This window comes from Rousettus aegyptiacus, unplaced genomic scaffold, assembly GCF_014176215.1.
Source record: "Rousettus aegyptiacus isolate mRouAeg1 unplaced genomic scaffold, mRouAeg1.p scaffold_m13_p_13, whole genome shotgun sequence".
Taxonomy (NCBI): domain Eukaryota; kingdom Metazoa; phylum Chordata; class Mammalia; order Chiroptera; family Pteropodidae; genus Rousettus; species Rousettus aegyptiacus.
Genome location: NW_023416288.1, coordinates 52,045,717 through 52,066,697, shown reverse-complemented (window position 1 = coordinate 52,066,697; position 20,981 = coordinate 52,045,717). Strand labels below are relative to the sequence as shown.

The window sequence follows — 20,981 nt, the reverse complement described above, 5'->3', positions numbered from 1 at the left end:
ATGTCTTCACGGCTACAGAGGTCTCGCTCTCTCAAGTGTGACATGCCTGTCACCCTCCCATTTTTTAATTTGTCTTCGGTTATGCCTAAACAGATTTAACTTTTCCTGTTGCCGAAGAAAACTCCATTTCAAAAATTGAGTTTGTGGAGAAGTCACTCAAGCAGATGAACCAGAAAAGAGAAAAATGGAACATGTCCTCATGATGTCAAAGGATAGAGTAGAGAGGTTCTTGTGTAGCTCCAGGAACGATGGTGAGGACTAATTCCCATTTCCCGACTCAGGCCACCGACATGATCTTACTCCGTCACGCGTGGAAAATGGGAAAAAGATCAAGAAGGGGATTAGATGAAGAAAAAGTGACTGCAGTATTGAATTCCTTGACAAAACGCACCAACCTGCTTTTGACACATTCACGCTTCCTTCTCCCTTCTAGTCCTTGTCTTTGATGGCTTTGAAACTCGTTCTAGAAAGATCTCCAGTGCCCTCAGTCAGCCTTCTCATTATCGGCAGCTAACGGCACCCCCTCCGTGTTACCCCGCTCTTTGTTGTCATACGTTCCTCTGTCCCGAAGTGTCTAGTGTCTGTAGCAACTGAAGTTTCAAACCCACGTCAATGACATCTGAGAAATAGGTAGATAGAATGACAGAGTATTTGAAACACAGTTCTTACTTATTAATGCTGATCATCGCTATCAATGAAAACATCCTTTCTCTCAGGTGTTTTACCTTGCGGTTGGGAACTCTGAGGGACTGGCAGTGTCTCCCATGAAGTCTGTCTTGGATGTTTAATATAAGTTGTGACTTGATAACGGATCATCGTTTAAATTGCCTCATGTGGTGTATTCTCTGTATCAGCAATAACTGCGAGGAGAGGGGAGGAGGTTCTCGAAGAAAGGAAAACCAAAGAGGGCATTTTGGAAGTTTGCTGTGGTTTTTTTTCTCGGTTATTGAAGGGGGTGGTGGCCGTTGACATTTAGAGGGTGCAGAGTAGGACTGTCTGCATGTCAGGCCTCCCCCACGAGAATTCCCCGCCATCCAGCGCCTGTAAGATCCACACAAATGATAAATAATCTGGTTAGAAACATCTGATTCTGAAACCTAAGTAGAATTCGAATATAAATTTAAGGTCTGTGTTATCGTTTTAGTATGCACCAATTTTCCAGACACAACTATGGTATAAATGGGGGAAACTTTGTACTTTTTCAGATCACGAATCAGTTTTTAACCATTTGGGAAAAAATTCACAAGTAACGATGCTGCACCTGAGTGGCAGATGCAACCTGTATGTCATTCTGCATCTGCAACTATTACATTCAATATAAGTAAAGCATATGACTTTTATGTCTTCTGGGGCATCAGGTCTTGGAAATTTCCATATTAAAACATATTCTCAGTATGACTCACTTTCCTTTTATTGTAGTAAAATGATTAATGTTTACATTTTGTGCATAGATTATATTTTAATGAATTTTATTTCAGGTTTATAAAAAGGGAGTGAACAAATGCTTATTTATACAAAGGAGGCATTGCTTTTGATAAGGTGAAGAAGCATTATTAGGAATGCCATCTCTTCTGCGATTTCCTTTGTGCGTTGGCATTTCATCTACAGGCTGAGGGGCTGACGGTCTGACACAGCCTTTCTTTAATTAAGGGGTGTAGTCCCAATGAAAGAAGAAAGAGCTGCCTAGTCAGTTTGAATGGAACATAGGGTCACTCTACCTGGCGCCTCCTTTGCGAGAGATGGCTCACCTAGAGATTTTTAACAGATAGCCGTCTGCCCTTTTGCTAGTCAGAGGCAAGCTAAGTTGATTGTAAAACACTGCAAGAAATATAGATTTCATTTACTTAGAAAGTTAACATTTGTGTTACATGTGCTATATTTAAATGCCAGTTCTATCATTAAAAACTTAAGATTGATCTGTGAATTTTTTTAAATTTTAAGATTATACATTTTAAGATTACATTTTTCTGGTCACATTCCATGGTTTTCGTTCAGGCATTAAAAATCTTGTACTGAGTGTTATTAATAAATTTAATCTCATTTTCTCTTTATTTTATAATTAGCCATCATTAAAATTTTGCTAACGTTTCATCTTACAAATTCATTGATACGTGAGTCCTTCTATACAGGAGAATTAAAGGTCTAAGTAATGTGCAATTCAGGGTGACAATACAGAAGTTTAGAAGACATTATTAAACTCTCACAGTAGCCACACCATTCCTGTAGTATGGTCCACTGGGAAAGATGATCTCAAACAGGGCGAGTGATGGCGCTCCATTGAACATGTGGGAAGTATTTGCAGTGGGAGTAGCGACTCTTAAGACTAGGGCTGCTCCTAGACTGTGGGAAGACTGAATTGGAAAAAATTTGACCTTGCCTTTTGGCTGAGGAGGGGGGTCCTTTCTGCCCACCTCCTTCCCTTCCTCTGGAGAGACACTGCCGTTCGCAGCTCTGTGGGAAGTTCGAGACCTCTGCTTCAGCCAGGTGCTTTTTACCTTCAGCTGGGCAACTTTGTGCAAAGTACAAACTGTATACACATGCTCAGTGGTCCTTACCAAACTGTGGGAGGAAAGGGAGGAATAGAAAATACTCAAGTGTTCAAGAAATAGCAGTCACAAATGGATGAAAGAGGTTTTATAAGAGAACAAGAAGGAAACAATTTCAAGGCAGAAATTCAAGATGGCACATCTGTCCATAGCCAATCCAATCTCCTTTATTTATTTATTTTTTTGTTAATTCAGAAGTGACCCTCTCTACTTACTTATGAACAGAAAATAAACATTATGCCAGAAATTGATTATATTCTACATAGACGTTCACTTCTTCTTATTCCAATTAGGGTTTCTCTTCTAATTCTGTATGGGAGGAAAAAAATCTCTTGGTTTATGGCACTAGGGAACCATTCTACATGACTGTCAGTAGAGAATGATTTTGCTGTTCTTTCAAATTTCTTTAAAAAAGATAACTTCAAACTCTTTTTCAAATTTTACTTGCTTTTTATTATACCAGTTTAAAAGCTGCTGAAAATAAAGAACTTAAATTCACTTTCTTCTGAAGGTCACAAGTGAGAAAACAGAGATAACGGATTATACTTTGTTAATGATGGGCCTAATATTAGATATTAAGTTATTAAAATTTTAGTTTTTTTTATGAATGAGGACAAAAACCTCATTTCCCACTCTTGTCACACGTAAATTATGCAGTCTTATTTGAGTCCCCAGTGGATTAAATCGTCTTATAGTTGTCATTCTATAAACTTATTTTTATCCAAATGACATAACCTCCAAAAATACAGAATTTTGAAACTCTCTTCAGATGGCTTGCATTAGAGCTCATCCTTCCTATGGAATGAAGAGAATCTGTAAGCTTCATTTTCCAAGGTTGTCAGATATCCAGTTACCTAAGGAAATTATTGACTAATATATGGTGTTTTCCTGAAATAATTTGATTAGTGAATAAGAACATTTTAAAGACAGGTTTATAGTCTTATTTAGAATATACTTTAAATAAGCCATGTTATACTTTCCATGTGTCGATATTTTTCCAGACAAGGTTTTTTTGAATCACATTAAAATATTAAAAAAAAAAAATTTTAATGCCCTCCTTCCTGGTCCCAGGCTCAGTTATTTAGGGGTTAGTGTATGAGTGTGTGTGTGTGTGTGTGTGTGTGTGTGTGCACGCGCGTGCTTGCACATGCATGTGCATACTCTAGGTGGGTTACTTTGCTGTTTTTAGGGCCATTGTTAGTCACTGATATTCGTGTAGTTAGGCTATAACCTTCTAAAAGTCGGAGCCATACTTGTGATAATTTATTGTAAGGGAATATTGTGAAAGTAAGATATCTGCCTCATTTTAATTGTTTTTCTGTTATTCCCATCTCTCTTAAATCCTTTTTCTTTCTGCTACAAATTTTACTTTCATCATCGTTCCCGTTAACAGTTTTTTAACTGATAACCGCAGCTGTGCGAAGGGTGAAACTCTCAGGTATGACCACGGAAGAGTAAAAGAACGAGTGAGAGACTTTGGGTCTAAAGTGTTGAAGATCAGAATTTTCAGCTGAGTAAATGCGAAGATCTACTTATTACATTTTATTGAGTGTTTCATGAATCAGGCGGCATCCCATTTAGAAGGATGATCCTAGGGGGTTGTACAGAATGGAAGGTTTTTTATAGAAGGAAGCATGGGGCATGGGAGCTAGTCACAAAAGAAAAGAAGGGATTTCATTTTTCAGATAAGGATATTTTCTTTAAGGGGAAGAGAAAGGCCAGGGTTTTTATCACACAGATTGGCTCTTCTTCTTGTGCGGGGGTGGGATAGAAAGGTCCTGCATGACAAATTACTTCTTTGGTGTTGACCAGAAAATTCCAGCTTGGTTGATGAATATTATCTTTCTTGGAGAAGTCGAAGCAGCAGTTAGGTCAGGTGTTAAATCTAGGGATTGGGGACAGATAGGAGCTGGGAGATCAGTGAATCATATTCATAGAAGTTAGAATTTGTATTGATCATATATCACAGAAAACCCCCAAACAGTGATCATACCAAATAAATACCCTAGTAGGCAATGCTGGCATTGTTCTAGAAACTCAGAAACTCTGAGATGCTATCGTTCATTGTTTTATGGTTGAAGGGAAGTAGCTACTCTCTGCCCCCATGTCCATGATCAGAGCAAGAGAACCAATGAAGGGTGAGGAGCAAGAAGAGCCGACCAGCTGGGTCTTCCTTTGGAACATTCGTGAAAGCCTCACCCAGTGACTTCTGTTTACACCTCTGACCAGAATGGTGTCACATAGCACCATACAGTAAGAAAGAAAAAGAGAATACGTGTTGGGCTGGCAACTAGAAACCTTGGCAGAGACACCTGAGAGAAAGGGGAGCATCGCATACTTAGAAAAGGACAGAAGTCTTTGTGTGTCCTTGATCAGGAATGAATAGAGTGAGAAAAATTGCCTGTATGCTGTTTTCCCAGTGGAGTCTCATAGAGAAATAAGAATGTTCCCTTCTGCATGTTAAGTAGTTCTCAAATTCGTCGTCTGCACTCACCTAGAGGTGCCCACGGTCCCTTAGCAATACAGTTCTATTTTTAGCAATGGAGCAGGAAAGAAATCTCACAGAGGAGGGGCTCTCAGCCTGGTTTCTGCTTCTGAAAATCAACATGTAAGTACCACGCGGGCTCTAGAAAAATAGAGCGCTTTAGTGTACCGTTTCTTGAAGGCAAGTGAACATAGGTACAACTGTCCGAACGGGGCGAACAAACCGGCTTGTCCCCTTCGAGAACAGCCATGAGTTCGTGTCCATTGCATTCTCTTTCAACATCTAGGACGGGTTTTAATAAGTAATTCTGGTAATGCCGTTCGTCGTTAAGTGGCTGCAAAGCTAAATGAAAATAGAATTTAGAACTACTGATTTCTATAGGATATAGTTTATTTTAGAAATATTTCACATTTAAGAATATTGTTCACCTCAAAATCAGTAGATCAGTGGTGTGCACAGTGAAACTAAGCAGTTGGAAGAAATGTGATGACTATATCAGTCCCTTTCAAGGTTTCTCGTGGTTTTATTTTATTTTGAAAAAGGACTTTTAGAAAATCATAGATTATAAATAATTATAACAGTATATTCCACACTTGAACAAAATGTTCAAATTCCTTTAATTAAGGGGATTTCATATGTTAGGGACAGATTTCAAAGTTATATTTCAAGAACAAACATTTAGTAAGAGCCAGCTGTTAGAAAACTGGGATAAAGTAAGGCCATAGTCTGTTTAAGTTATGTCCCCAACCATGGGAAGTTTATAATTTATTGGAGGAGATAAACAGATGCCACTAAATTTGGTTTTGGTTTTCCTGTGGCCTACGCCATTTATTCAAGAATGCAGAATTAATCACTATGGGTATCCTTGGTTCTCATTAACATTTTCCAAGTTATTTGCCTTGAAATTATTCACCACAAAGGGATTCTTTCTCTTTAGTAGACGTCTCTGCACTTCAGCATATGGCTGTGTCTTTGTGGACACCCCAAGATCACCCCAATGTTGACATAAGAAATGTCCAAACCTGTAGAAAATTTTTATAAGTTTATTTGCACCAAACGGGCAACAGTTTCTGGGAAGCAGAACCTCAACAAATGGAGAAAATGGTTCGGAGAATGGCAATTTTGCCGCTTATTTTACAGATTAGAGTCAAAGGAGGAGACAGAAGGGGGGTTAATGAAATCCATTGGGGTCGATTAAGGAGGCGGGACGAGGCAAAGTGGGGAAATTTCTGGGGTCAGATAAAAAATGAAAGGGAGAGACGTGCTTCTTTTACATGGATGGGTACAGGATAGTTAGTAAATCACATCGACAGCACAGAGAGATGGTGTGCAGGGAACAGGATGACAATGAGGGTTCTGGGGTCTCCTGCTCTGGTGCTGCGGTGTGCCCCAAGGGGGTCTGGAAGAGGTCAGTCTGACATCCCAAACGTGTGTTATCTTAGATGCAAAACCGAGCTCAGACAGGCTCACTTAAGGTAAGAATTGACCTTCGTCAAGGAAGCTACAGTTCTGGGACATGGCTGCCTACCACGTTTAGTTAGGAGTTTGTATGTTTAGACCACCCCATGTGGTTACTTTCATTCTCTGAGTTTGTTAGGTCTGCCCGGCTGGCCTCGCCTGAGCTTATCGGGTTTAACTTGTGGCCCCTTTTCCTTTCCCACACGGATAAGATACTGAGCAATTTATTGGGCAGGTAATATTGAAAAACTAGTGAGCTAGAACGTTGTTAAAGATGCCGCTGTTGAAATTAATGCATCAAATTTCTGGGGCAAATGCCTTAAACATTTATGAAAGCTAAGCAATGTGTGAAGCTTGTCCTGAGGAAGGAATAATTTCTTCCTATGTATTTTCTAGAAATGGAGGATAATCCAGAGCCTGTTATGTGCATTAGAACTTCTTTGGTTGGAAAAAAGGTCACGTAATCTGTATTTCCTTTTACAGGGCAAGCAATCTTGTTAGTGAATGGCTCATAAAGGCTATGAAATCTTTGTGTTTAACACATAGTTTCCCTCGTTGAGCTCTGAGTACTTTAGTTTGTTTCTGAAATAATAAATAAATAAATGCGTAGCCTTTGAACACATGGTTTTCTTTCAGACAATCAAATGACAGCCTTGAAAACAACCAATTCTGTTTCTCATTTCTCATCAAAATACCGCTAAAGACCCAGGGACTGAAATCGCTTGGACCTTCTACTTTGCTTAAATCCAATTGTCCTCCTTCCCTTTTCAAATAACGGTATTTAAATGCTGGAACAATGGAGCGATATCCCTGGGGACTGAATTATGTTTAACCGGGGAGGAAGCACAGTAGCTTTTGTTCCTTTAGTTCATAAAGTGAGACACTCAATTAGTAGACGGTGCAGCCCCGTTGGAGCCAAGCTGAGGTCCAGGCTGTTAAGAGGCTGAAACAACTAAGAGGATTTTGAAAAGCATGTTTTGTGAGAGGCCCTGCTCGGTGGGCAGCTGGATTATGCCTGTCTTTTCAGACCGCAGCAGTATTATATTGGAAAGTGAAGGACACTCACATCCATAAAATACTGGCCTTTGTAATGCAGATGATTAGCATAGGAAGTCCATCCACTTCCATTCCACACCAGGATCACATTTCAGTTCTTGGCCTCGGAACTGCAGACTCTGTATTCCTTATCAATCTCTTTAGCCAGGTAACAGTCCCTCTCTAGACTCTCCAAGAATGTGAGGAAGAGTTAGAACAGACACCTGTTCTATTCTGTTAGGTTGAGTTCCATGTACAGTCTACACAATGAATCATGACTCTATAGTGGGCATTATGAAGAGTCTAATGTCCATCGGGAACCTCGTTTCCTGTGGATGAGAATTGTAGCATCACATGTTAACACCGATTTTGCTCATTTTGGGTTGTTTTACTAGAGTAGTTAATTTTTATAAAAGTTCTTAAATGGGATTTTTGAGCAGGAAATATATTTACATAGTTTCAAGATGTCAAACGGTTTTCCTGAAGTCATTTTTAGGTACGAATGGCAAATTACTAGAAAAATATGCAGTGTTTGAGGTCAACAATATTAGTAAATGAAAGGACAGCTAGTTATATATATTTTTAAAGATATCCAATTTGTTTACTATACTTGTGACTTCTGTGGGCTCACCTTAATGAGCATCACAATAATGTTCTTTTGTGCTTAAGACGATGCATTACAATCCCATCAGTACCTTTGGTAACCAGTAAATTATTAATAAGGTGGTGATCATGCTAATGAAGGTGCTTTATTAGATTTTGATGGATTTCTGCTGGAGATTATGGTGAGGCCCTTGAAACATATAGAGTATTTTCTCCCAGGGCACACATTCTGGCTTCATGGAAAACTTCTCTAAAAACTCTTTGTTCCTCACAATATCACTTGCCTACTTTCTAATGACATGATAGTCCCTTCCACAGGAACATAATAGTCTGCAAGTCAAATGTTTAATTTGCTGCTGCAAAAGAATTCACAATAGAATTCTCAATGTGGGGTTAATTACATAGTAATGAAAGAGTAAACCTGTTGGGAAAAACACTCTGAGCAACATTGCTCTGTTTCCTCCTGATAAAGATGTATACGCTTGTTTGATTTTATGTGCTGGGAAATTCAGAACTAAGAGAAAACATTTAAAAGGTGTGTGAACCAATAGGGAAGTTCTTATCTTTTGTCAACATGATGAAAAAAAAGCAACGAATGTGTCTAATTGGGATAAAAGCAATCACCAGTAATTAGTAATGTGTATGAATATAGTCTATCATAAACAGGATAAAGTACATTTGAAATAATCGATCATCGATACTATAATTGTTGACCTGACCAAAAAAACCGCTGTAGGGCAGTCACTCAAAATTGTCCCCATTTTGTGTTCTTACAAAGAACCTGTCCTCTCTTCCTCTGAATATAGCATTATGTAGCTAGCTATGTTATGGTAGATTCACTCCGTATTTGTCAAGTACTTCCTTGGGTACTTTCCATATGATATGTTATTAAACCTCTCAAAATATTTACGGGATAGATACTACAATCCCTATGTTTTTAGGTGAGGAGAATCACATTAAGGGAGCGTAAAAATCTTTCCTGTGTGACAGTGTTACCGTTTGGGGGGCGGTTTTGTCGCCCCAGTGGCATGGGGGGGGCATAACGACACAGAAGTGTAATTAGCATTGTTCCTCAGTTCTCCCCCACCACCACAGTGAAGAATCACAGGTCAGTGAGATTTAGAAATGATTCATTAAACGCATATTTTAGAAAGACGAAGCACGCTCCAAGGGAGGAACGGGGTTTCAGCGAAGAGAGCTGTAACCCTGCCCAAGTAGGAAGGTCTGTATTATATGAGGGCCGAGATGGGTGTTTACACAGGTATTCCTAGGTGATTGGCACATGAGGTCATTTTGATTGATACCTGGCTGCTGTCTAATACTGTGTAGTGCGCATGCGCTTACCCAGAATTCAGTCCGTTATAATTAGATTCATGAACTTTCAGGCACGAACATGGTATAATGATGGTATAATGAGGCTGAGTTTGTGGGCAGGTTAGGGTAGTACCTTCTGCACACCTGTCTGTGGCCGGATTAAGCCAGCTATAGATTATGGCCCACCTGTCCTTTGTCTCTGGGAATGCAGGAGGGATTCTCTATCAACAAGGTGTTCTTTGGGTGATCTCTAGGCTGGGCCTCTGTTTATCCCCCTGTCAGCTTGTGTTCGACTAGCTACCTAATAATAGGATTCCAATTCAGATTCATTTGTCTCCAAAGCCTTTGTTCTCATATATTATCCTATACTGTCATTGACGTCAATTTATGTATATTGAATTTTGTATCAAAGAAGCGTGGTAGCTCAAAGAGAGAAACATTTTCTATCCAAATTTGTTCATCGTCCTGGATAGACAATGGAGCAGTGTTAGATTTACTGTAAAACTACATTAATTAGGAGATGGTATAGGTGGGAGGGTAAACAAATAGACCAAAATAATAGAATATGGTCCAGAACTAGACCCGCACCTATATGGCTAATTGATTGTAAACAAAGACATATGTGCAATTTAGTGGCAAAAGGCAAATTGTTTCAACCACTGAACCTGGAAAACTGGTTAGCCCTGTTGAAAATAACCTTAACCTTACTTCATATCATATATAAAAGTTAATTCTTGATGGCACATAATTCAAATATAAAACTTTAAACTCAATGATTTCTAAAAGAAAATATAGGAGAATATTTTCTGGACCTTGAGCTAGGCAAAGATTTCATAGTAAAGGCCCAAATGGCTTTAGCCATAATGAAAACAAAAAACAAGATAAATTAGATTTTATTGAACAAAAAGTCTGCTCTTTAGAAAAATGTATTAGAGAATAAAAAGGTAAATCATGGAGAAAATATTCACATTACATATATTTGACAGAGGATTTTTATCCGGATTATGTAAAGAACTACAAATCAGTTATAAAAAGATAGCACAATTAAGAAGAGCAGAAGGCCAATAAACATGAAAAAAGTGTTCAATATGCTAAGTTATCAGTTACATGTAAATTAAAACAAAAGGAAATATGGCTGCACACCAGAATGGCTAAAATTAAAAAGACTAGCAATACCAAGTGTTGGTGAGAATGTAGAGTAACTGAACTTGAGTCCTTTGGTCTTGGGAATGAAATATAATAAAACAACAAAAATCTCCTAGATGGTTTCTGCTTTATAGATATGTTTTATGTCACTTTCCCCCAGTATTATTGATATTTCATTTACATATAACATTATGTAAGTTTAAAGTGTACAACACAATAAGTTGATTCACATATGTGTTGCAAAATGATTATCACAGTAAAGTTAGTTAACACGTCTATCACCTCACATCACTACTACATATTTTTGTAGTGAGAACATTTAAAGTCTACCTTCTTAGCAATTTTCAAGTGTATATAGTATTGTTATCCATGCCATATATTAGAGCCCCTGAATTTATGTATCTTATAATTGGAAGTTTATTTCCTTTGACCAGCAAACATACAGTCATTCTCTGACTTGTCAATTTTACTTCTAAGTATTTACTCAGTAGAAATTAAAAAACGTAAGTTCACAAAAAAGATGTGTAAAAATATGTTTATAGCAACAGTTTTCTAAGAGCCAGATATTGGAAACAACCCCAAATTTCATCAGTAAGAGAATGGACAGCCAGATAGTGCTATATTAATAAACTATAACATACTACTTTGGCATTATAAATAACAGTTACTGGTGTGCACAACAATAGAGATTAATATCAAATATTATTCTATAGCAAAAGTACCCATACACAAAAATTTGTACATTTTTGTGAGGTTCCAGAAGAGGAAACTTTAAAACATAATAATAGAAATTGATTTGTTTTGGCAAATGCTATTTACTGAAGGAAATTTCGGGGATGATTGACATTCTCTGCCTTTCATTTGGCCGATGGTTACAGGGGTGAATATACTTTTTTTCAAAACTCATCTAACTGGATACTTATGATCTTAGAATTTCACTACTTTTAAAAAATACCACAATGGTTTTAATGTTTTATGAGAAATGAGAATGACAAATAGGCAGTATTTCATTTCTTAATAAAACCTATCTTATTGTTTAACAGTTGCCATGTGCCTTAGACTTACAGCTGTTGAGCTGTCTACGTCAGCTTCGCATTTGTTTGAAAAGTACCTTCCTATCCCTGTGCGATTCTTTTGATTTAAGTGGACAGTTGGGAAACCTCAAGCTAACCCTTGGATTTTACAAACGGGAAATGACTGAAGGACATTCCTGTTACTTTGATTTCTTTTTCTTCTTTTTCAATATATAGAATATTTAGCTCAAATGTCAAAACCGTTTGAAAGGTGCACTCAGAAAAACTCAGTTCTATCTACGTGCTCTCCGCCTTTTAACGTGTTCTTCGTTTTGGACATATCCTTTCCATGTCACTTTTGCAGGACTGCATGTGAGTGTCTGTGTGTATGTGTGTACCTTCCTATTTCACTTCCTTTCTGACACAGAAATTAGCGTACTATATCCCTATTCTGGATATTGATTATGATTTATCCTGGAGATCTCCCTATGTTTGTACGTGGAGATTTCTACCTCTTTCTCCTTCACATTTTCATGGTTCTCCATTTTGTGACTCGTTCACAGTTTGTTCTAACTATCTTTTATTAATAGCCTCTTGGTTTGTTTCCAGTGTTTTGACATTTCAAATAATGGTGCTGAGGATACTCTTTGTCATATGTTGTTTACATTTCTGGAATATATTTCCACACTGCCAAGAAGTTCGCTTGGTTGTGTTCCCTAAGTAGTTATTTTTTATATACAAAAGTTATAGATTTTATGTATCGATTGTATATATTTATATATTTTTTTGAAATTCTAGGTCTATTACTATGTTACCTAGAAATAGAGACAATTAACTCTTCTTTATTTCTGTTTTTTCTCTTATATAATTGCTTTGATTGATAGCACTCATCATGTTTAATAGTTATGGCTGACTTTTTCTTTCTTTCTTTCTTTCTTTCTTTCTTTCTTTCTTTCTTTCTTTCTTTCTTTCTTTCTTTCTTTTTTCTTTTCTTTCTTTTCTTTCTTTTCCCTCCCTTCCTTCCTTCCTTCCTTCCTTCCTTCCTTCCTTCCTTCCTTCCTTCCTTCCTTCCTTCCTTCCTTCCTTCCTTCTTTCAACAACTATAGCACCTGATCTTCCTAGGTGGTCTCCCATCCACATACTAACCAGGCCCAGCCCTGCTTAGTTTCCCAGATCAGACGAGATCGGGCTTGTTCAGGGTGGCATGGCCCTAGACAGTGGCTGACTTTAGAAGGCGATCCCTGTTATATTTTGAGAGTAGCCATCTAGAGCTTTCATTTTGCCATTATTGACCAGTTTATTTATTTTTATTGTTCACCATCCATAGTCAGATCTCCATCACCATATATTTGACCCTCTTTACTTTTATCTACCTTCCCCTTCCCCACTTTCCCTCTGGTAACCGCTAAACTGTTGTCTGTATCTATGAGTTTTTGTTTGTTTGTCTTGTTCATTGGTTGCTTTCAGTTTTCTATCCCATATAAGAGTGAAATCTTTTGGTCTGGCTTATGTCACTTAGCATGATAATCTCAAGATCCATTCCTGTTGTCGCAAATGGTAGTGTTTCATCTTTTCTTATGGCTGAGTAATATTTCATTGTATATATGTACCACACTTTTTTTTATCCAATCATCTATTAGAGGGCACTTAATTTATTTCCAGGTGTTGGCCACTGGGAATAATGCTGCAATGAACCTCGAGGTACATGAATCTTTGTGGCTAAATGTTTTCAAAATTTTGGGGTAGATATCCAGAAGAGCAATTGCTGGGTCATATGGTATCTCTAGTCTTCATTTTTGGGGGAACCTTCATACTGGTTTCCATAGTGATTGTACGAATTTACACTGCTATCAGTAGTGTATGAGATTTCCTTTTCCCCCACAACCTCTCTAGCACTTGTTATTACTTGGCTTGTTGTTCAATTTGAATGATTAGCTGGGAGCTTATGAAGGAATTAACACAGAGACCATCTAATAGTAAATCTCTGCTAGGTTAGACTTGATGATGAATATTTTTTAATGAAAATATTTCCCTAATCTGTCTATACATGATTCAGTCTGTTACTGTTCAGGATCTTAAGCCTTCCTATTGCTCACTCCCAGGAAATTTTCCTATAAATACCAAGTCCTAAGCCTCAACATTTCAATATGAAAATGTACATTTTATGATTTACTTCCTTACTTTCTCCATGGGATAACTTCACATGCAATAAATCTGATCAAAACAGAAACACCTTCATCAGTTCTTTCTGGTATAATTAATCGTGGACCTTTTGCTTCAGATATTTTTGTTTGTGCATTTCACATTTTTCTTCATCACAGTAACACCAAGCTGAATTTTCTTTCTATTCCCATTTCATAAATTGCAAAAATGTTTCATGTCATTGGTTTTATTTTGCTATTTATTTCAGTGTTTCCTCTTGATAAAATTCTTACAATTGATGATCTTAACAATTTTACTATGTTTTCATGAGATGATTAGCTAACAATGATTACGGACAGCTACATGTTCTCGCGTGGGCTCTGCTCTTGAGAATAGACTGGGATACCTGTAAGCAAGAGTCTCACGTGTGTTTAGGGAATGTGGACGGGCTTACCTTAGCAACCTTGCAATTTGAGCATGTCTGACTGGGTTGTCGTGTCTTTGGAAAATGTAGTCAAGTTATAACAAAAGTGGAAACTGTAGCACAGCTGTTAAGACGTGGGTGGATTGGGTAGCATATGGTCGGCCAAACCACTGGTGGAGAAACTATTCTGATCATCTGAGACTATCAGCACAAAGAAGTCTCTTTCTGTAGCCTCTGCTTTAGTCTGTCCCACACGGAGTGCCTAATGAAGGAAGGAAACTGCATTCTAAATTGTGCAGAACAAATACTGTAAAAGGGAAATGTCTGGATCTTTATTGCTTTGGAAGCCTAAAAGACAGTGTACTTGGAAGTTAGTTCCTTATGGTTGGTTTGTTTTACTTCAGGTAGAAGCATCGTGTGAATTCATTGCCACATAAGTAAGACACAGTGGCAATAACCCCTATTATTAGAATGTTTTTATGTATCTGTAAAGTATATTTTCTATGGCTAAAGGAAAAGCAACAGATTATTAAACTTCCTATTTTATTTTATGATCTGCTCTACCTCTTCAATTTATTCTACCTTTTTGTTTTAAAAAGATTGCAGTGATGAGACATTATTGCAAAAGAAGTGATTTTGGAAACTCTGATTATTCATTTTCCTTTTGCCTCCTCATTTCACTTAATATTTTGAATTCAGAATGTCCATTCATACGGACTGTGATAAAAAAAAAAAAAGGCCTTATAATCTTTTCCAAATGGTTTTGCTCTGTGTTTACAATGGATGGTTTGGCAAAGAATGCGATAATGGCCGAGCTTGTAAACTAATAAAGTACAGTCATTTTTGTGCTGTAATATGTTGGTGTACAGCTAGTTCGAAAGTGTCACTTTTGTTCTCTCTCATTTTTAATTTAAAAATTGTTTTTCAGTCTTATACAAAACTTGCTATACTTAACTCCATGAGACTCTCGTTTAGACTGACTGTGTTTCTTTTTATTGATTCAAAGATTGGTTCCAATGTATGCACCAAAATAAAGACTTGAATAAACTTGTTATTTTGGAATAGCACAGGCCAAGATGAGAGGAAACGGGAAGCTAAGTCTACGTTTAGGCTCTTAGGTATTTCTGAAGCATTGGCAGAGAAGTCTGTATTGAGTTTTGGGTAACTGGTTGGATTTCGACAGTGCTCATTAGTTCAGTTGGTGAGATCCATGCTTTCACCAGTGTACACTTCCTGTTCCAGAATCTCCCTGAGCATGTAAAGAGTTTTCTGCTGAGCCACAGAGAGGAAACACCCAGCTATGGCAGAGAATGTGGACATGCAGCCGACTCCTTAGAGGCTGCGTTGGACCTGCAGCATCCCATTCACTGAGCACTGCTCTGAGCACTGCTTGGGTCTGCTCAGGGGATCTTTGAAACCTTTTGGCCTGTTGCTCTACACCTGGTAACAAGCATCAGTGGATCAAAAGTACCTGGGAAGAAGGCGTTTCCCCTTTTCAGAAGCGAAATAGAAAAAAATCTATTATTTTCAAGAAGTTCCCTTTACAAGTCTGTGATCCACAGATTAAATACTAAAAAATGGATATTGTGCTTTTGCTTTCTACTGTCTTCCATATTGTTTATACGTACAAGAACAGATAATATATTTTTTTAAACATTACTATCTTATAGAGATCACACATCGATATGAAGTTCTTTAACCCCACAACAAACTTTTATGCTAAGTTCTATTTAGTACTTTAGTTTTACCGAGGCTTTGAAAGATTGGATAATCTGTCAGTAGACACAGAGCTCCTATATGATGTAGCTGAAATTTTAACGTGCATTTTGCCAAACTTGTAGCCTACATCCTTCACTATGCAATGCTTTCTCAGTGCTGGGGAAAGGTAGTATAAGTACATTTATTTTTCAATCGAGGATAGTAATCTTATTGCATAGGCATTTAAATTTAAATGGACTCCCCAGAAACACTCTGCAGATGTCGTTCCAAATTACAATGATGGTTCGGGGTAACAAGCGCTAGAAGATTTAATGTAACTAAAGACTAAATTTTAGGAGTCAGAGACTCTTTTCCTCTCCCATGTCATTTTATTCCTGGTAGCTAGGAGTGTGTTGGTCACTCTTAGTCACATAAATACTTCTTAAATTGAAATAAACTGAACCAAAATCGAGTCATGGGCTTATTGTCGAGGCTGGGGAAAATTTGCAGAATATGCTTTTGGAAACTTTGGAGTGAGGACAGGAGGTTAAGAAGAAAGGAAATAAAAGGATAAGTAATTACCAAAAAGACCAGCTTTATTATGGAAAGAGAAAATTCCTTTCTTTCATGTCAATCATCCTAAAACAGAAGCTGTCACCTCCTGGGGACATGTCCTCACACAGTCTCAGGGACGGGACTGCATTTTCGTGAGACCTGTGATCATCTCTGAGGATAATGAACACGACCTGGGTTGGCAGAGATGTTACCATTTCTCAAAGCAAATGTAAGAAAGTCTAAGGGCTACTATGCTGTTTCTGACACTGGCGGAACCATGCTGAGAACAGGAAAAAGAATGGCGAATTTCTGCCTCATTTTTCTTTTTTTGATAAGAGCGCATTGATACATTACACAATCTTTTGTGGCGCTGCTGTTTAATCCACCTTTTGGAATTACAGACGAAAACTGATTATATACATGAAATAGGGGAAAACTACAATTTGAAATGAGGTAGCTTTATTTCTCCGTTTTTTGTTTTGTTTTTGTTTTGTTTTGTTTTTGTAAAAGGATAATATAGATGACTTTCTGAAAACGTAAAACTTTTCATGCTAAAATTAATGTATGTAAAATAGAGGTCAGGACTTTTAAATTACTGTTATTTATTTTCATAGCTCTCCTTTACTTACACTTTTAGGGTAATAACTGCTTTATAGCACTTTTATGGTTTTTATTTTTTGAACCTACCAGGAGTTCATTAAAATCAGTTGGGTGGAGATTAAATCCAGTGTGGAAATTTAGGGACAGAGAGGTCATCATTAGGAAGTAAGTCAAAGCGCTTTGACTCAAACTTTGGTATTTTTAATGGCATATTGCCTCTAGCTTTAGAAGCAACAGGATAACATAATTTTTAAAAAGGAAGCAAGGTGATAGAAACGCTATTCCTAAACATCTATATCTTGACTCTTTTTTCTTTTTATCCTTAGCAATTTTTAGTACTATCTGAGAAGTCTGTGAATCTGAATTTCTGCATCCATCTTATTAAAGAACATTGAAACACTACAATTTACAAAATAATCAGTGGCAAAGGGTTTTATAGTATAGAATGACGGTGAATACTAGAGGCTGTTTCAAGTGTATCTGTAAGAAAGTGGGCAGCCAGAAAAGAGAGACGCTTCCCACACTCTGTGTGTGTGTGTGTGTGTGTGTGTGTGTGTGTGTGTGTGTTTATACTTAGGAATTCCATCGTTTTTAAGGGTAATAATTGGTCTTTAGTTGTGTTAGTCAAGGCAAAGGACTGCCATAGACCCAGTTCTCCTCAGAATGGTCCCTGAGAGAGTACGTCTCACTCTGTCCTCCCCATGAGCGACAAGCAATGCTCTTCCCTAAAAATGAAAATCTGTACACAAACTTCTGTCGGTATAATGGTTGTCCCGTTGAGATATTTTTATTGTGGTAGAAACAGTGGTGAGAGAAAATTACGTTGACAGTTAAACCTTTCATTTAATTTCCTCTATTAATTTCTCTCCAGAGAGACAGAGACAGAGACAGAAAGAAGCCAGGTAAGCAAAGATGGGACTATATGAGAAAACAGCTTAAATGTAAGGAACCTAATGGGTAAGCAAAGAGATATTTAGACAACTGTTCACATTCTAGCTTCAGTTTCACCCTAATGTGAACAAAGGTGAAATGTGTCTTGTTTGTATATTTTTACTTCATTTTCATATGCTTGCTTTATTCTTAGGTTCACACTAAATGATCTGAAACTCTAAGGTATTTTTAAGTAATTTTGGCAAGGAAATATTTTCATCCCCTTCTGTTACATTAGACAAAAGGCATTATTGTATTTTGAGAGACAGTTAATATGGTATTAGAAATACAGCTAGCCAAGAGTTTAGGATTTGCTTCATATATATATATATATATATATATATATATATATATATATATATAGTATGTATATATATATATATATATATATAGTATGTATGTATAGAATTTTAAACACTCAGTTAAGCTCTCTAAATTTTAGCTTCCCTTTTAGTGAAATAAGAATACTGATACCTGTCCTGATAATCACAAGGGACTGCTTTGAATATCCAAAGTTTTCTCAATGTTTTATAAAAGTTCTGATTAAAATTAGTGAGTTAATATTCACTTCCAGTTGGACTTTTCAATTATCTCATATCTATATACCTGAATCATTTCTTCTTTTTAATGCTGACTTTCTCTAGCTACACAATAAATGTAGTAGCATCTGCCCATCATATAATGTTCTAAGACTTCATTAAACACAAAGTAAAAAAACAGAATCTTAACTCACAGGCATTGTGTATTCATACATCACCCATCTACTCATTTCGAGAACAGTCGAACCTGAAGAGATCAATTACTGTTTTTTTTTTTAAGTATTTAGGGAAGATAGTATACATACATGCATGCATGCATGTATGATGTATGTATGTATGAATTTAGGCGGCTATTTGTTATTCTGCTATGTAGTAGCCCTCTACTGGTAGAATTATTTTGTGGGGCTGATTTCATGGCATTATGCTGCAACAAATACTTTGGAATGATGAGAAGAGATTTTCATTTCCCAAACAGCAACTCTTGATGAACTCGAAGGCCCTTAGTAGGTCACGTCTCAATTTCCTTCTGATTTGTCTAAAGGAGCAAGTCTAGTCCCTTCTTATTGTGTAGACTTGCACATTGGGTTAGTTCTTCATGACTCTGGACACTGATTGCTATGACTCCCAGTCAGTTACCTTTACTTTCCTTCTCCATAGTTTTAAAGAATGTGTCATAATTTAAAAATAAATCTCATATTTCTTTATGTTGTGTAAAAGGATAATTTATGTTTAGATTTCTTTCTGTGAGTTTTCCAAGAATCATATTTTTTGTCTGAACAGTCTTCTTAATGAAGATGTGAGGAGTTTTACGTGAGAAGCAGTGTGTGTGTGTGTGTATGTGTGTGTGTGGCGCGCGCGTATATGTGGGTATGTGTAAGCACTCTATAAATTAAAGCCCTTTATATACATAAAGAAGTATTGTTAGTAACCTATGAAACAGTATTTTTGGCTCTTTGTATATATTTCTGTGAGTATTTATAGTTTGGAATTAAAATATGGTACCTCTGCAAAATCATAATGTAGGATGATTATTAAACTTCAAAACTATGAAGCAATAGAAAATCAATTGTGATTTGGGTGTGCATTTTTTAAACCTTTTTTCTGGTGTCTTGGAAAAGCATAATATCATTACTAAGATATTTTTCAGATAATTTGGCAATGTTCAATATAGCACAGAAAATGCACTTCTAGAATAAAATTCTTAATGTTTAATTCATTACAAATACAAAATAAACCGAACATTTTCTCAATTCAAATCAATTATGCCAGTTTTATTATGAATCTATAATTCCCAAAAGATGGCATGCTTGAATCATGAGATATATTTTATACTAAACAGTCTTATAGCAGGCAAAAAAAAAAAAAAAAAAAGCATATTAAAAGGCTACTATTCAAAATTATCTATTTTTTCAATTTTTGTCAGAGTTTTTATATAATAGGTTATGACTTATCAAAATTTTTTCTCATTTCAAGTCAATCCATCAGTCAGTACTTTAAATTGTTTAATTGAAATCTTACATCGGCAATGTTTATAAATTGTTCAGAGCATTTTCCAAATAATATAGATACCCCATCTGTCCAATTAAAATCTCTACTTCATAAAAACGAATTAATGTTAGGAATGTATGTCATGAAATAAAAGTTTAATGGGAGATAAACAGAGCCTAAAGCAGAAGCTAGCAGGTTACGATATGCAATAATAAAACATCTCCCTTTTGTGCTGTTCAGCATCATTTGTGTGACCCACAATGACAGAAGCTGTATGATGTCATGATAGTTCCCTACATGTATTGTTATTGTATTTCAATAATTAATTCAACTTTTTCCCCCCTGTGGTATCTATCGTATGTATTATTTGAGTGTGTGTGTGTGTCTGTAATTTTGCATTTAGAAACAATATGTACTTAATGTGGGAGAGAATGTTTACGTATTTCCCCTTTCAATGAGTCAGTTCCTAGGCTTTCAATAGACTATACTCCAAATGTTAACTGTTTGGAAATTTAAGTTCATTTTCTCATATAATCACCAGTATTCACATTGGAAAGGCTTCATACTAACTTCATGATCTTAAATAATAATGTAAACAAAATAATATTCAGTAGGAAGTTTTTCTTTTTAATGTAGACATAAACACTTGCAATCTAGTTATTAATCGCCAGTTATCCATCAGAAAATTCACTAAGAAGCTAGTGAATTTAAAATTTATCACGAATGCTCATATCCCATCCACATCTCTTGGATTGTTGACTTGTTATCTTAAATATGATCAGATTTAAGGTAGATATTAAGGATAGGGGGCTGGAGCAATTCTCTTTGTAGAAGATTGAGGAGGTTTGGGGAAGATCAAAATTTAATGGTTGGGACCCAATGGCTCTGAAGGAATAAACCAACTTGTCAAAGCTCGAATCTGGGACAGGAGCTGTGAAGCGATGGGAATGAAAAGAGAAGTCAGAAACAAAACGTGAGTGAGATGGAAAGAAATCAGCTTCCCCT

General features: G+C 36.7%; 1 protein-coding gene and 1 pseudogene across 2 annotated transcripts in view; one reads left to right on the top strand and one right to left on the bottom strand.

Annotated features, from left to right (window-relative positions):
* CNTNAP2 (contactin associated protein 2) overlaps positions 1-20,981 on the top strand; it is a 1,484,598-nt gene that overhangs the window by 17,176 nt on the left and 1,446,441 nt on the right. The window lies entirely within an intron of this gene.
* LOC118611139 lies at positions 12,698-12,816 on the bottom strand (annotated as a pseudogene).